Source organism: Puma concolor, chromosome B3 (genome assembly GCF_028749965.1).
Source record: "Puma concolor isolate L17-30 chromosome B3, mPumCon1.1.hap2, whole genome shotgun sequence".
In the NCBI taxonomy this organism is placed as follows: Eukaryota; Metazoa; Chordata; class Mammalia; order Carnivora; family Felidae; genus Puma; species Puma concolor.
In genome coordinates, this window is record NC_141672.1 from 6,908,097 (window position 1) to 6,925,050 (window position 16,954).

At 44.7% G+C, this 16,954-nt stretch overlaps 1 long non-coding RNA gene across 1 annotated transcript; it reads left to right on the forward strand.

Annotated features, from left to right (window-relative positions):
- Positions 1-457: 457 nt before the first annotated feature.
- LOC147579716 (uncharacterized) lies at positions 458-8,752 on the forward strand. The gene is made up of 2 exons (XR_015252041.1): positions 458-644; positions 6,182-8,752. It is a non-coding gene; the product is annotated as an uncharacterized LOC147579716 (long non-coding RNA).
- Positions 8,753-16,954: the final 8,202 nt, after the last annotated feature.

Sequence of the window (16,954 nt, forward strand, 5' to 3'; positions counted from 1 at the left end):
TGCTTATGTGGCCAGGAGATACATTGACCTTTAGTAAATCTTATTTTTAAAAAAATCAGATGGAATAGTTACTGCAATATTCCAGCCCTGTAAGGTGAGAGAGAGAGAGAGAGAGAGAGAGAGAGAGAGAGAGAGAAGAGAGAGAGAGGAGATATAGAGAGAGCACTTTCTTCCCTTGTAATCAGATGTGGATTACATTTATTAAAGATTCTGTGTCTCCTTTTAAATGACTTGCAACTGTCTTTCTGAATTACAAGAAGCTAGTTGGAGACATGGCCCCCTTCTGATTTCATCTTCAGATCACAGAGAGATCTTCTAAAATGGGAGGAAACCTGGTTCTTTTCTCTTGCCCTTTGGCTAAAACGTCGTTCTCGTTCATGCGCCCGGCCCTGAGGAGGTAGGAACCGGGGTGAGGCAGCCGAGGGGGTGGGGGAGCAGGGTGTGGTCAGGAAAGAAACTGACCTGCACTCGAATAAAACACACGTCCCCCCAAGACAGGCTCATTTCCAGTTTTGACGTGCCTGCCGTCTGTCAAAGACCCGGTGGGTGCTTCCCGCCACCCGGATTCATCTGCCTCCGGGACGGAGGGGCCCGTTGGGCAATCCATCACGGAGCACACCTGGTCTGCCCAAAGGAGACAGCAGGTAGGGAGGGGCTGGCTGAGCGGTGGGGGGAGCGGACGAGTTGGGAGCGTGGGGCCCCAGGTCGCCTGGTGAGGATCCCGCTTTCAGACAGGACCTCAAGCCTCCGGGCGTATCCGTCCAAGGGGGTGTGCAGAATTTGTCAGCATGGAAAGGGTGACAGATTGGGATGGTCTGGCCTTTTGGCTTTGCAGCTTCTGTGTGTATTTATAGAATTGGATGGTTGGGCCTTCAGGCCCACAGCATTCTGACTTTAAAAGTGGGTGTGCTGACTCAGATACAGGTGGTGAATGGGATTATTATGATGATTTAAACACTTGGTAAGACACGAGGATCTGGTTTCCTTCCGCTCATTGCAACCATTAAGTTACTTTGGGGAAACACTCTTTTGGGGGGAGCGATGGCCCTCTGCGTGCCCGCATCACAGCTATCCCTGTAAAAGGGAAATCCTAATGCTGGTTTCCAGTTCAAGTGGAATTTCTTACGCGAGTCTCTGTTTGGGGAGAGAAGGTGGCAATCCAGGGCCACTGCGTCAAGAGGCAGAATCGTAGCAGAAGGTTGGGTACAACGGGATCTCTTAAAGCCAGAATTTATGAGCTCGGAATTCACCCACCTCAGCACAGCACTGTGTCATTTGCTGAGATATATGTAGGAAGAATCATAGTTGCGATTTTCCCTTAGCTTGGGATTCATTCATTCATAAGGAAATTCCAGGTTGAGAGATGCTTTTGCCTAAAACGCTTGGGCATTTAATATGTCTGTTGAATGAATGGGTAAATGAATAAATGCACGAGTGAATCACTGAGTGGGGTCTAGGGGGAGTGACAGTCATGCTGGGCTTGGGCATTTCATTGGACGCTGGAAATCGAGAGAATGAGCAACTTGCTAAGTGAGTGAAGGGGTGAGCAGGTGAATTTTAGGCTGCGGGGAAAGTGAGCCTGGCAGAGTGGCTGGTTCGTAAATCAAGTATGAAATGCCTGAGTTAAGTGCTTCGACCCGGCGTCTGGTGGCATGTCCCCAGCCCGTGGCCAGGCTACGAGGACAGAATGTCGAATCAGTGCATGGTCTCCTTTCCCCAGAACCAGCCCAGGGGCGGGTGGGAGGTGGGTGATCGTCACTGACCCCTTCCTCCTGAGGAAGGGGCCGGGTCTCAGGGGTCAAGTGGCTAACAGAGTTGCCGTGCGGTAGAGGCAAACTTAAAGCGAGGTCTTGCCGACTCCCAATTGCGTGATTGTACTTCTGTTCTGGGATTTTCTCCTGTCCCCTTTGGAGCCTTTGTCCTCAGGGCTTGGCCCTGGTAGAAGGACGAGCTGGCTTCCTGCCTGAACAGCACACCTGTAGAGCTCACCGCCTGGCTTGGCGCTGGGAATCTTCTCCATACACGAGAGGTCCCACCCCTGCCCTCCAGGGCCTGAGAGCGTTCTTTCCATTGCGTGCCGAAAGCCCAAGGCAACCTGGCACCACTTCCCCAGCCTTGTCCTGACCAGTCCTCAAAAATGCAATCTTGAACGAGCACAGGCTGGGGTGGGGCCCTTGGTCAATTCCTTGGACCAAGGCCACCTTGCCTGAAGAATCCTTTGGGGTTGGATGCTCCTGCCAGGGGCCTCTGAGGCCGGCCTGGCTCCGCCTGACCTGGCCTGGCCACCTTGATGAGGTGGGGTGGGTGGGGAGCAGGGTGGGGCCGTGCTTCGCTGTGTCATGCGCGGGGGCTGACTTCCCCCACCACAGGAATGTGCTGACAGTCCTGATTTTAGCGTCCCCCAAACCTTCATTGGCAGTTCACAACTTAAACATGCTCCAAGACCAGACGAACGATCGATCCTTTGTGCACCGTGGTTACTTTTAAGTCAGACTTACTGTGGTTGCATTTGGGGAGAAGGAGACAGTAGGGCCATAGCAAATGAGCTTAGGCTTCCAAATCAGCCAACCTGTGTTGAGCTGTGTGACCTTGGGCAATCGACTGTCCTTCTCTGAGCCTTAATTTTCTCTCTCTAATGAGGGTGTTAAGGATACCTAAGCTGCAGGGTCCTCTGAGGATCAGAGATCCTTATGTGGATGACTGGGGATGTAGTATACTGTGCAGGTATTTTGATTTGCAGAATTCTGTGTTTAATAATGGAAAAAAAAAATAAGAAGGGGAGGAGGAGCAGGAGAAGGAGGGTAGAGGAGAAAATAATCCTAGTTAACACTTCTTGAGTTCTTACCGTGTGCCCTTTACAAAATAATCTTGTAAAATCCTAAAGTTACTGTTATTGCCCCCCCTTTCCAGTTAAGGGAATGGCTTTAGCAAGGGGAGATGATGGTGCTGTTAGATTTCCAATGGCCGTCCCTGGCTCTGTGTCTCACCCAATGATGAGTGTCCACCACGGAAAGGACACCTTGCCTAGGACCCTATGGCAGAGTGCCAATGGACCCAGCGGACACAGTCAGAACCTGAGTACACTGGGCGTGGCATCCTTAGAAGCTCCTGGACGTGCTACCCCGTGAATGTTGCTGGGGCTCTTGGCTAACTCTGGGGGGCGGGGGTGGGCGCCAACGTGGGGCACCAGCAGCCACCAGATCTCCATGTGCCCTCGGAGAGATTTGACTATCAAATACATGTGCACTGGGAAAATGACTTCAAACACAGGCCCCAGTGAAGGAAGGCGCTCTTTTGTATTTTGCCATAAATATTTGGAGCCGAAATCGTCTTTGAAGATAAAGATTGGGCTAGAAGCAAAGCTTGCCCTGGCCACGTTGCCCACAGTGGGAAACACTGACAGGGTGGGGTTGGGGGGGGGCGTTGGTGAATAGCCAGAGAGTGGAGCCTCCAGGTAGGCTGAAGACCGACTGGGTCTGGGGGCCTGCAGAAAAGCACCGCCAGCCCTGGCCTCCAGTGGGTGGGGAAGCCAGCTGAGGCTGACAGCCCCGTGACACTGCAGTGACAGTCCCGGGAGAAGCCGGGACTTTGGAGCATGGGCGGGACTGGAAGGACTGTTCACTAGCTCTGACTTTGGTCAAGTCACTTAACCTCTCTGAACCTTCTTTTTCCTCATTTGTAAAGCAGGAGATAAAGTAAACCTCCTCTTGGCGAGGTCAAGTGTAACTAAGCTAATGCATGAAGTATTAGGTTGCTCTGTAAGTTCTTTTTAAACAGCTTTGTTGAAGTCTAATTCACATGCCATGCAATGAGTCCACGTAAAGTTTACAACTTAATGGCTTTTAGTGTATTCACAGGTATGTACAACCATCACCACCATGAATTTTAGAACATTTTGTCACTCAATATCACTGGCTCCCATCCACCTCTTGTCCGGCCCAGTAAACCGGGCCGGACAAGAGACAGAAAGTTTACTTTCTGTCTTTATAGATTTCCCTATTCTGGACTTTTTCATATAAATGGAATCATACATGTGGTCTTTTTGCTTGGCTTCTTCCACTCAGCATAATGTTTTCAAAGTCTGTCGATGCAGTGGCACGGATCAATACTTAATTCCTTTGTATGGCTCAATAATACTTCCTTGTACGGACAGACCGCATTTTATTCATCTGTTAGGCATGGACACATGGGCATTTGGGTTATTTCCACTTTTTGACTCTTATAAATAATGCTTCCCTTTAACATTTCTTTTTCATTGTTTATTTGTTTTTGAGACAGAGAGAGAGAGAGAGGGAGAGAGAGAGAGAATGAGCAGGGGAGGGGCAGAGAGAGAAGGAGACACAGAATCTGAAGCAGGCTCCAGGCTCCATGCTGTCAGCACAGAGCCCGATGCAGGGCTTGAACTCACGAACTATGAGATCATGACCTGAGCTGAAGCCCGACGCTCAACCAGGTGCCCCCGAATCATGCTTCTCTTCACATTCTTGCTCCTGTTTTAGTGGACGTGTGTTTTCACTTCTCCTGGGTCGATACCTGGGAAGTAGAATGTCTGGATCGTATGGTCTTTTTTCAATCGTTTGAGGAAACGCCGGACTGTTTTCCAAAGTGGCTGCACCATTTTACATTCCTACCGGCATTGTGTGATGGCTCTCTACACGGCATTCAGATGAGTGTTCTGCACCCCCGGGACATCCAACACCCAGAATCAGAAACCCACGAAGCCTGGTGCCCGCAGTGGCCAGCCCCGTCCCTTGATCCACATGGTGTGGTCCTCCCTCACCTCCTTCACCTCTCCCACCTCCCCACGTGGTCCTGCCCGGTCAACCTTCCTTACTCACGTGTTTTTTTTTTTTTTTTTGTCTCTGAAGGAGCCCCTTTACTTCTGAGCTTTCCAAACCTGTCTGTCCACCTGCCTGGGTCCTTCCCAGGCTCTCACAGAGACTTCTACGTCTCTGTGGAGCTGTGACCTTCTTGGAGAAGGACCTTTGATTTCTCCCTTGCTGTATTCCTCCTGGCTCCTGCACGGCCAGGGGCAGGAGCCCGTGCCAGCTTGGGTGGTGGAGAACTACTGCGCTTGGGTTCAGACGGACCAGGGTTCTGATCCTGGCCCTGGAATGGATGGCTGTGGGCTACCAGGCAGGTTGAGGTCCACCCTCACAAAGAGCACCCCAAAATAAACAGCAGCGACAGCACAAAGGGGGTAATTACACCTTCCTCGGTCTGTCAGGTAGTAAATGTTTGTTGAATGTGTGCATAAATAAGTAAAAGCAACACGCGGTGAGTTAAAAAAAAAAAAAAGTGGTGCTTTGTTATTTCCCAGGGAGCTGTAGGCAACCCAGTCCTGTGTGTTCTGAGAGTATTTTCCTCTATTCCAGAAGCAATGGCCTATGTGGATGCTACGCACGATACCCATTTTATGGATGTTAAAACCGAGGCTCCAAGAACTCCAGTGAAGGCTGCTCGTGTCACTGGGAAGCATTTAGACAACTTTGAGCCAGATTTAGCCGTAGTTAGGAAAAAGGAAGGCCACCCTTCCCAAAATACGTCCCTAGAACTTGAATCCCGTAAGTCCCATAAGACGCCACGGGTAAAAATACTCCTAAACTACCTGAGATTGAGGAACACTTTGCAAGGGATAGCCTATCTCAGGACTCTCTCAGTCAAAGGCTCCTCGTGGGTACCGTGCAGAAGGGCAGTGGGTAGCAATGACTGAGAAGGCCCCTGGGTGGGTTTCTAAAACGGTCCCTGTCCTTTCTGTTTAAGCAAGGGAAGTGCTCTTGGCTGAGAAAGAGCTAGCTTGTTTGGGGTGTGGGTAGGAGGGGAGTCTTTCTGCTAATGTGACCCCTGACTCTCTATACCCTGAACTGGGCGGGACAGACGGCTATCCTCCTGAGCTTACGGTTCTTACATGCAGGGAAGAAGAAACTGCGGGAGAAAAGCCAGCTGGCCCGCCGGTCGAGCTGCCCTCTCACTCATGCTAGAGCCCAGGCCTCCAAACTGCTGTAGCCTGACCCGCAGCTTTTTACTCCAGGAAGCTGAACCAACCCTTCAGTGCCGGGGGGTGTGGGGCCCCGCTGCGGTGGCTTGCTCTTTTTTTGATAAAAGTTAAAAAAATATATATTTTATTTTATTTTATTTTATTTTGACTTCTTCCTCTTTTTTTTTTTTTTTTTTTTTTTAGCAGTGGTTTGCTCTGGATTTCACATCCCCCCTCTCCTCCTGTCTGCACCCCGTCCTGGATACAGAATCACACAGCTCATTGGATGGAGAGAGCTAGGCTTCTACCCTGCCAGTGACTCCTGCCAGCATTGACTTCGGTGAGGGTCCCTCTTGGTCCCCAAGAATAAATGGTGGCTCGGTCGGGCACAGGGCTCCTCTTAGGAGCAACAGTGAGAGAGACGAAGCCCTTGTCGAACCCCTACTGTGCTCCAGGCACACACACACACACACACACACACACACACACACATACATACACACACACACACGTTAGCTCCTTCCACTCAAGGATCTTGGCCACATGCACAATGAGAGGGTGCTGAGGACCAGGGAGACAAAGGGACCCCAGCAAGGTCAGACCACAGAGCTGTTGGGATCGGAATGAAGGGCTTCCCGTTGGGGCGGCTGTGCACGCTCCACTAACCTGCACCACTGTATACAAAGTGCCACCTTCTTCAACCTCCGCTTTGGTCTGTGCCCAGGACCCGGTCCTAAGGAGGGGCCCAAGAGCTGAGGTCCTGCCCCCTGGACACAGATACCAGTCTGCTCCTTGAAAGAAAAGAAACCATTCCGCTGATCTCCACCTTTAAGGCATGTCCCCAGAGGGTGAAGATGTTCCAGAGATGTCTCTGTGTCACTGCCACCCCGGACTGTCCAAATAGCTTCTTGCTTCCAGTCCCCCTTGGGCCAATGAACCAATAACTTTCCAAAAGCATGGAAGTGTTTCCCCCTCTGTCCCCACTGGCAAAATAATTATCACTGAAGATAATTGTCTTTCTTCTTCTTTTTTTGTTATCTGTCTTTATGTCTCATCCATTTACAAGACATCGCAGGCCCCAATTGTTATCGTGGTAAAAATATCCATAACATAAGATTTATCATTTTAACCGTTCCCCATAAGTACACAAGTCAGTAACATAATCTGTTCTCACCATCCTGTACGGTCACCGATCACCGATCACCGCTAGCTGTCCCTAAAAGTTCTTCACCATGCCTGATAGAAACTTAGTACCTGTGAATAATTGCCCCCAGCCCTCCTGCCCCCAGCCCCAGGGAGAATTCTTATTTACCGAATGCTTCCCCCGCCCCCCAGCCCCCACCCACTATCCCTTTTCGGGGAGTATTTTGAAGTCAACACGGCAGCACACGTCCAACCTGGCTGAGTACGGAAGCTGCCTAGATTCTGGCCTCCGAAACCTAATTAGGAGAAAGGAAACTACAAACCAAGGATTCCCAAAGAAAGGAACCTGGGCGGCTGGAGTTACCTTCCTCCTGGAGGGTGGGGCCCGCCCCGGGGGGATGGAAAGCTGGATCCAGGTTTGTTTTTGAAATGTCTGGGCTGGGCTTGGCCTCCTGGCTCTCCTGGCCACAGCTGGGCGGCCCGTCTCCCCTTGCCACACAGACCGTGAACTATTTTCCCTCGCTCTCTGTTCCAGCTGCCTCCCAGGCCCAGCAACCGGCTGCCCTCCCCCGTGCTGGGTGTGGGTGTGGGGTGGCAGGAGGCAGCACCGCCCCCACCCCCCCAGGGGGGCAGGGGCAGGCCCGCTGCTTGGTTTGTTGTTTTGATCCCAGGCTGCAGTTTGGCCAGGAGTAGAGAAGAAGAGGGAACAAAAGACACAAAACACAGATCTCTGGCCTCCAAGGGCAACCAAGAGGGAAAAGAAACGTACTTGGGCCTTGGGAATTAGCCCTGGACTCGAGCTTAGAACTTGCCAGCCCAGACAGGAGCTTCAAACCTTTGAGACTGAATTTCCAGCTTGGTAAGAGAAGATCACTTGAGTGTCTCATCCTAGTTCATCGTTCTGCAGCAGGAACACGAGGCCGTGGGCCTCGGCAGTGTTCGTCTCCCGAATGCGCGATCTTTGTCCGCCTGAAAACTCCCCTTCATCCCGCCGACCCCAGCTTCCGTCGCCCTTTCTCCGTGAGGCCGACCCAGAGGACCCCAGAAGTCAATCACTCCCATCTCTGTTCTATTCCAGCACCTCCTGCGATTTTCTGTCTTATTGACAACACCCTTCTGTAATTTATAGTTTGACGCCTCTGTTGGGCTGAGCTCGTCAAGGGCAGGCACGTTGCTGATTCATTCTTGTGTGCACACACGAAACGTGCTGGATAAACCTGAGATCCCCTTTGCGTTTTGGTGGCCCTGAGGTCCACTTCCCCTCTGCTGGGGTGCAGGGGAGGGCAGTGGGTGTGTCACTGGGCGTGGATCACAGGGAACTGACAGAGAATCTCCGCTTCCTCCTGTGAGTGACGGCCACCTCTATGTGCTGGAAGTGCCACTCTTTGGGGAACCTTGAAGGGAAAGTCTAGGGTCCTGACTGGTTCCAGGGGCGGGAAGGAATGCCGCTGGAGGGTGGGGGCTGTCTTCTTCCAGAATATGGGGGAGCTTCTTTGAGCCACCTGAGTGGGGTCAGGCCGCTTGGCCCTGGAGGTCAGCTATTGGCACCTTGTCACTCCTGTTCAGTACCTGGTTGGGCCCGGCCTCTGAGATCTGTTTGTAAAAAATAATTATTTGCTTAAAACACGTGAAGTGGCCCTGTAATTTTAATTGGTTTAATTTAAATTTTAAACGTCGGATCTTCAACCTCTAATCACTTCGAAACTGAAGTGCTTTTCACCAAATGTGAAGTGCTTTGGGGTTGGAGATGATTATGCGTAGCTCAGAGGGAAAGAGAGGGGAGAGAAGGAGACAGACAGGAAGGAGGACGCAGAAAGGAAGGGTCAGAAAAGAAGAGGAAGGGATTATGGCAGAATGGAGCTGGGAAAACTTTCTTGTCGCTGAGCCACTGTGGACGCACAGCTCAGCTCGTTCAGGGATCTCAGCTCTGTGTGTGGGAGGAGCCCCCTCACCCCTTGTGACCCACATTTCGCATATTGACACAGACCTTGTAGGGACAGTGGGTGGGATTTAGGTTTTCTGATTGCGAAATTCTGATCAGCCTTCTGAGGTTGAGCTTTGTGTGTGTCCCCAGAGCCCTGGGCACGTGCCCGGTCTGCCCTTGGGGTCGCCCAGCACTGAGCACAGAGCAGCCCGGACAGGGGGTCAGGAGGACAAGCGGATGGGCGAAGATTCAGGAATTTGAGCTCGGCGTGCAGGGCCCCAGAGCATACGTCCTGCTGGAGCGTGAGGCTCCAGTACCAGGCATCAGAGTAGGGCATGTGTGTGTGTGTGTGTGTGTGTGTGTGTGTGTGTGTGTGTATCCTGGGGGGTGGGCTGGCTGGAGACACCTGGCCACAGCTGGCATGGACAGGCATTGCTTGGTAACTCGGGAACCCCTGAGTGGCTGCAGGGCACCGTGGGACAGAGGCCCCGAGCTGGGGGTGGGGGTCCAGCAGCTGGGGTGGTGGTGGGGGCTGCCCACAGCTGCCGCCGGGTGTCCTTGCTGCTTTCTTCTTTCTCTCTGTGTAGCAATGCCAAAAGGGCAAGGGAGGCCAGACTTCATTTCCAACGGCCCGACTTCCAATTTCATTCTTGCTCTTTCCTTCCATGGATAATTCTGGGCTGGCTTCTTCGACTTTCCAAGGTTGTTTTGCTCACTTGTAACTAGGAAATAAGCACTTTCTTTGTGTTGTCTTGGCTTTTGGGGCAGGGTTTCCCCAGCCTCGCCTCTGGGCTTTGAGTATCCTGGCCCCATCAGACTGAACTCCAAGGCAGGCCTGGGTCCAACTAATGTCTGTGCTCCTAGCACCTATTTCAGGATCAGAGGCCCAGCACAGCTCAAACTGGAGGATTCTGGAAGGATGCTGCGGGATGGAGGAGAAAGGCCATATGTCAATCAAATATTGATTCCAGGCTCAGCCATTTCTAGCCTGAAAAGTCCGTTCACCAATCAGAACCTTAATTTCATCTACTGTAAAAATGGAATCAGCCTCACATGACCCCCCAAATAATTTCCAGGTGTGTTATGGCATCCGTGGGGAAAGAGAAACATTAACACGTTTAGAAGAAACTATAATAGAATATCTTCATGACTTTGGGGATACAGAAGAACTTTCAAAACAAACCCACAAGAAAAACCACAGGAAAACACTCATACCTTTGGCCACCTTAAAATTAAAACCTTCTGTTCAATGTAAGCTACCCTAAAAGAAGTTAAAAGTTACGCTACAAACTCACGGGAGGTATTGCAAATACCTCCTGCCATCAACATACAGCAAATAAAGGATTGGCCTCCGTACTACAAGAACATCTACAACTCAGAGTAAGAAAAGACGAGGAGTAGAAAAATGGGAAAAAGGTCTGAATTCCAATTCATGGAAGAGAAACCGCTTGAGGCTCCAAACATAGGAAGAGATTCTCAACCTTCTTAGTAATCGGGTAAATGCAAATTAAAACCATAAGGACTAGGTTAGCAAGAATATCTGGCAGAGAAGGATAAAGGGCAGAAGACAGAAGGTGGCTGGAGCTGACATTTGGGGGCACAGACCACCTGCCCCCCGAAGCCCCGCAAAGCATCCCCAAAGCAGCGCCCCTCTACAGACCCCGGAACCTTCTGCAGCCACGCCTTCTGGCACTTTCTTTGGGTTTAGTTTCCCATTTTCCTCTCGTAGCTTTTGAGATGGAAGTTTGGGTCATTGTCTTTCAGCCTTTATTGTTCTCTAATATATACATTTAAGGCTGTACCAATTTCTCTCTAAGCATGGCTTTTGTGCATTTCACAGGTTAGCATCATATGTGATCACATACGTCATAAAGATGTTTCATTGTCATTCGATTGAAATATTTTGTACTTTCCGTTGTTTTGTTGTTTGGCCCAGAGGATTTCTTGGAAGTGTATTTTTTAAAAATGTTTATTTATTTATTTTGAGAGAGAGAGAGAGAGTGAGTGCAAGTGAGCAGGGGAGGGCCAGAGAGAGGGAGAGAGAGAATCTCAAGCAGGCTCTGGACTGTCAGTGCAGAGACCAACGTGGGGTTTGATGTCACGAAGTGTGAGATCCTGACCTGAGCCAAAATCCAGAGTTGGACACTTAGCCGACTGAGCCACCCAGGCACCCCTTGGAAGTATATTTTCTTAATTCCTCTAAATTCTTAATTTCCTAAAGCATTCTACTTATTTTGCTATTGACGTCTAGCCGAATTCCACTCTGATCAGAGAATACGCTCTGTGGGATTTTAGTCCTCTCCAGTGTGTTGAAACTTGATCTGTGGCTGAGTATATGGTCAATTTTGGTAAATGCTTATAAGGTATACTTTAGAGTTGTTGGGTGCAATGTTCTACAAATGTCAAGTCAAATTGGTTCTACAAATGTCAAGTCAAGTTTATTGGTTAATAAATATAGTTATTCAAAACTATATTTTTGCTAATAAGTTTGGTCCACTCGTTTGACCAATTACTGAGAGATGTGTTGAAATCTTTCACTGTGATAAAGATTTTGTCTTTTTATCCTTTTAGCTCTGTCAGTTTTTGCTTTATGTATTTTGAAGCTATGTTACTAGGTACATACATATTTAGAATTATTACATCTTCCTGGCATTTGGAGTTTGTATTTTGTAAAATGTCCCTCTTTATAGCCAGTCACATTTTCTTCCTTGGATCTAAATTTTTTGATATGAATGTAGCTTCACCTGCCTTGTCTTGGTTAGTGTTTTTATTAAGATATCATACCATCCTTTTACTTTAAACTTTTCTATATCCTTATGCTTTAAGTTTGCAGCTTGTAAACAGCATACAACGAGACCGTGTTTTTTCTAAAATCATGTCTTACAGCTTTTGTCCACTTGCCTTAATGTGACAGATACAATTTATTCTCTCTGATCTATGTTATTTTTTTCTTCCTTTTTTGCCTTATGGATTCACTGAGTTTTTTTTTTTTTTATTTAATCCTCTTTTCCCCTCCCTTCACAGTATTTATACATTGTTTTAATGGTTACCTTAGAACAATGATTCTCAAACTATCGCTTCTCAAGTCTCCTTTATACTCTTCAAAATTGCTGAGAACCCCCACATTAATTTGTTTGCATTACACCTATTAATATTTTGTTGTTATAATTGAGAACTGAAAAGAATTAAAACATTTATTAATTCATTTGAAAATAACAGTACATAGTAGTAAATAGGAATATCTCATTTTTATGAAAAATAACTATCTTTTCTGAAATAAAAAATTGAGAAGATGGTGTTGTTTTTTATTTTGGCCCATTTCTTCAGTGTATTACTTAATAGAAGACAGCTATGTCTTCATATCTGCCTCTGTATTCAGTTTGTTGTGATTTATTGTTTTGGGTGAAATACATAAAGAAAATCTGGCCTTATTCAGAGATGTGCTTGGAAAAAACAGAGGAGTATTTTATCTTACTTTTTAAAATTGAAGTACAGTTGAGATACAATTTTATATTATTTTCAGGTACACAGCGTAGCGATTCCACAATTCCATACATTACTCAGCGCTCTTCAAAATAAATGTAGTCACCATTACAACATAATTACAGAATTATTGACTACATTCCCTATGCTGTACTTAAAAATTTTTTTTAAAAATGTTTATTCATTTTTAGAGAGAGAGACAGAGCATTAACAGGGGAGGGGCAGAGACAGAGGGAGACACAGAACCCGAAGCAAGGCTCCAGGCTCTGAGCTGTCAGCACAAGGCCCGACGTGGGGCTCAAACTCACGAACATGAGATCATGACCTGAGTTGAAGTTGGATGCTTAACTGACTGAGCCACCCAGGCGCCGCCCCCCCCCCCACATGCTGTACTTTTCATCTCTGTGACTTATTAATTTTATAACTGGAAGTTTGTATCTCTTAATCCCTTTCACCTGTTTCACTCATCCCACCATCCACTTTCCTTTTGGCAATCATCAGTTTGTCTTCTGTGTTTAAGAGTCTGTTTGTTCAGTTTTTTTTTTTTTTTTTTAGAGGCCATACATAAGTGAAATTATATAGTATTTGTCTTTCTCCGACTTAGTTCACTTAGCATAATACCCTTTAGGTTCATCCATGTTGTTGCAAATGGCAAGGTTTCATTATATTTTAATATTTAAATGATTTAATAGTGCATTGTAGATATGTACCACATCTTCTTTATCCATTTATCTATCAATGGAGCCTCTGGTTCTTCCGTATATTGGCCATTATAAATAATGCCTCAATAAACATAGAGGTGTATATATCTTTTCAAATTAGTGTTTTGGTTTTCTTTGGGTAAATACTCAGTAGTAAAATTACTGGGTCACATGATATTTCTGTCTCTAACTTTTTGAGGAAACTCCATACTGTTTTTCACAGTGGTTGCACCCATTTACATTCTCATCAGTGGTGTAGAGGGCTCCCTTTTCTCTAGATCCTTGCCACTGTTTATTATTTCTTGTCTTTTTTTATTTTTAGAATTTTTTTAATGTTTATTTATCTGAGAGAGAGAGAGAGAGAGAGAGAGAGAGACATAGCGTGAGCAGGGGAGGGGCAGAGAAAGGGAGACAGAGATCTGAAGCAGGCTCCAGGCTCTGAGCCATCAGCACAGAGCCCAATGCAGGGCTTGAATTTACCAACCATGAGGTCATGACCTGAGCTGAAGTCAGAAGCTTAACCAACTGAGCCACCCAGGCACCTCTTCTTGTCTTTTTGATAATAGCCACTCTGACTGGTGTGAGGAGATAGGAGATATGTCACTATGGCTTTTATTTGCATTTTCCTGACGATTAGTGATGGTGAGTATCTTTTCATATGTCTCTTGGTTATGTTTGTCTTCTTTGGAAAAATGTCTATTCAGGTTTTCTGCTCATTTTTAAATCAGATTGTTGTTTTGGTGTTGAGTTATAGGAGTTCTTTATGTATTTTGGATATTAACCCCTGATCATATGTATTGTTTACAAATATCTCCTCCCATTTAGTAAGTTGCTTTTTTTGTTTTGTTTATGGCTCCTTTTGCTGTGCAAAAGCATTTAATTTTGGTGTAGTCTTAATTGTTTTGCTTTTGTTTCCTTTGCCTGAGTAGACATATCCATAAACATGTTGCTAAGGCTGATGCCTAAGAGATTGCTGCCTATTTTTTATTTTAAGAGTTTTATGATTGTATGTCTCACATTTAGGTCTTTAATCCATTTTGAGGTTTTCTTTTTTGTGTATGGCGTAAGAAAATGGTCCAATATCATTATTTTGCATGTAATTGTCCAGTTTTTTTCAAAATCGTTTATTGAAAAGACTGTCTTTTCCCCATTGTATATTCTTGCTTCCTTTGTGGTAGATTAAGTGACCATATAAGTGTTAGTTTATTTCTGTGTTCTCTATCCTATTCTGTTGATCTATGTGTGTGTTTGTGTGCCAATACCATACTGTTTTGATTACTATAGCTCTGTAGTATATCTTAAAATCTGAGATTGTGATACCTCCAACTTTATTCTTTCTCCAGATTGCTTTGGCTATTTGAGGTCTTTTGTGGTCCCATACAAATTTTAGGATTATTTGTTCTAGTTCTATAAAAAATGTTATTGGTATTTTGATAGAAATTGCTTTGAATCTGTATATTGCTTTTGGTAGTATAGGCATTTTAACAATATTAACTTTTTTCAATCCATGGACATGGTATATATTTCCATTTGTTTGTGTCATCTTCAGTTTGTTTAATCAATGTCTTGTAGTCTTCAGAGTATAGATCTTTTGCCTCCTTAGTTAAATTTATTCCTAGGTATTTTATTATTTTTGAGGTAATTGTAAATGGGAATATTTCATTAATTTCTCTTTCTGATAGTTTGTTATTAGTGTATAGAAACACAACAGATTTCTGTATATTGATTTTTGTATCTCAAAACTTTAATGAATTCATTTATTAGTACTAAAATAGTTTTTGGGTGGAGTCTTTAAGGTTTTCTATCTATAGATCATGCCATCTGTTAATAGTGACAGTTTTAATTCTTCCTTATCAATTTGGATGCCTTTTATACTTTTTCTCTTGTCTGATGGCTACAACTAGGACTTCCAGTACTATATTGAATAAAAGTGGTGACAGTGGACGTCTTTGTCTTCTTCCTAATCTTAGAGAAAAGGCTTTCAGTTTTTCACCATTGAGTGTGAAGTTAGCTGTGGATTTTTTATATATGGCTTTTAATGATGTTGAGGTATGTTTCCTCTAAACCCACTTTGTTGAGAATTTTTATCATGAGCGAATGTTGTATTTTGTCAAATGCTTTTCTCTGCCTCTATTGAGATGGTCATATTTTATTTTTTCTTTTGTTAATGTGATATATCACATTGATTGATTTGTGAATATTGAACTACCGCTGTATCCCTGGAAAAAATCCCACTTGATCATGGCAAATGATCCTTTTAATGCACTGTTGAATTTGGTTTGCCAAAATATTTTTTTGAAGATTTTGTGTCTTTGTTCATCAGGGACATGGGCCTGTAGTTTTTCTTATCAGGGTAACATCTAGCATCAGGGTAATGCTGGCCTTGTAGAATGAATGTGGAAGTTTTCCTTCCTCTTCTATTTTTTTGAAATAGTTTGAGAAGAATAGGTATTGACTCTTCTTTAAATGTTTGGTAGAATTCACCTGTGAAGCCATTTAGTCCCAGACTTTTGTTTGTTGGGATTTTCTTGATTACTGATTCAATTTTGTTACTAATAATCTGTGTGTTCAAATTTTTTAAAATTTTTTCTTGATTCAGTTTTGGAAGATTGTATGTTTCTAAGAATTTATCCATTTCTTTTAGGTTGTCCAATTTGTAGGCATTTAATTTTTCATAGTATTCTCTTATAATTCTTTGTATTTCTGTGCTGTTGGTTGTTACTTTCCACTTTTGTTTCTGATTTTGCTTATTTGATTTCTTTCTCTTTTTCCTTGATGAGTCTGGCTAAAGGTTTATTAATTTTGTTTATCTGTTCAAAGGAACAGCTCTTGGTTTCATTGATCTTTTCCATTTCTTTAAAGTCTCTAATTTATTTTCATTCTAATCTTTATTATTTCCTTAAAAGAGGAGTATTTTAATAGCTTTTTCAGAATATTGTGTATCTTCTTCTTTCATCTGACTCCAAAACTCCTCAAGTGGTAGTTTCTTAAAGTATAGTTACAATTTGGAATTTAAAACTGTATCAGTGAACTTTTTATATTTTGTTTCATTAAAATCCATTGGTTTCTCTTGCCATTGGAATAGATCATTACTCATGCATAATTTTGTAACACTTCTTTGATTATTTGGAAAATATTATTTCTTTGAGTTATGCAAGTATTCCAAATGTTGACACATGTGATTATATGGCATAAAAATTGCATTTATTTATATCAGCATTGATCTTACCAGAAAAGTCTTTAAATATTTGGGGAAACACTAAGCTCATGATGGCTAATATAAGTTTTCCAAAATATTAACTTCTAATTTCTAATTTGAAAACTCAAATTATAGCATGGGTAATATACACTGTGAATTGTTTTCCTTTAAGTGACGTGTTAACTTTGTTAATTTTTGAGACAACGACTGCCAGATATCCAAGTTGGTTATGATAAATCCATTTTCATTCGTGATTTTATCTATTTGGGTCATCTCTCTTTTCTTTTTGAGGAGCCTGGCTACAGGTTTATCAATTTTGTTTATTTTTTCAAAAAACCAACTCTTAGTTTCATTGATCTGTTCTACTGTTTTTTTTTTGGATTCTATATTGTTTATTTTTGCTCTGCTCTTTATTATTTCTCTTCTTCTGCTGGGTTTGGGGTGTCTTTGCTGTTCTGCTTCTAGTTCCTTTAGGTGTGCTGTTCGATTAGAATAACCATAGCCTGTCAGTGTTACAAATGGGGTTG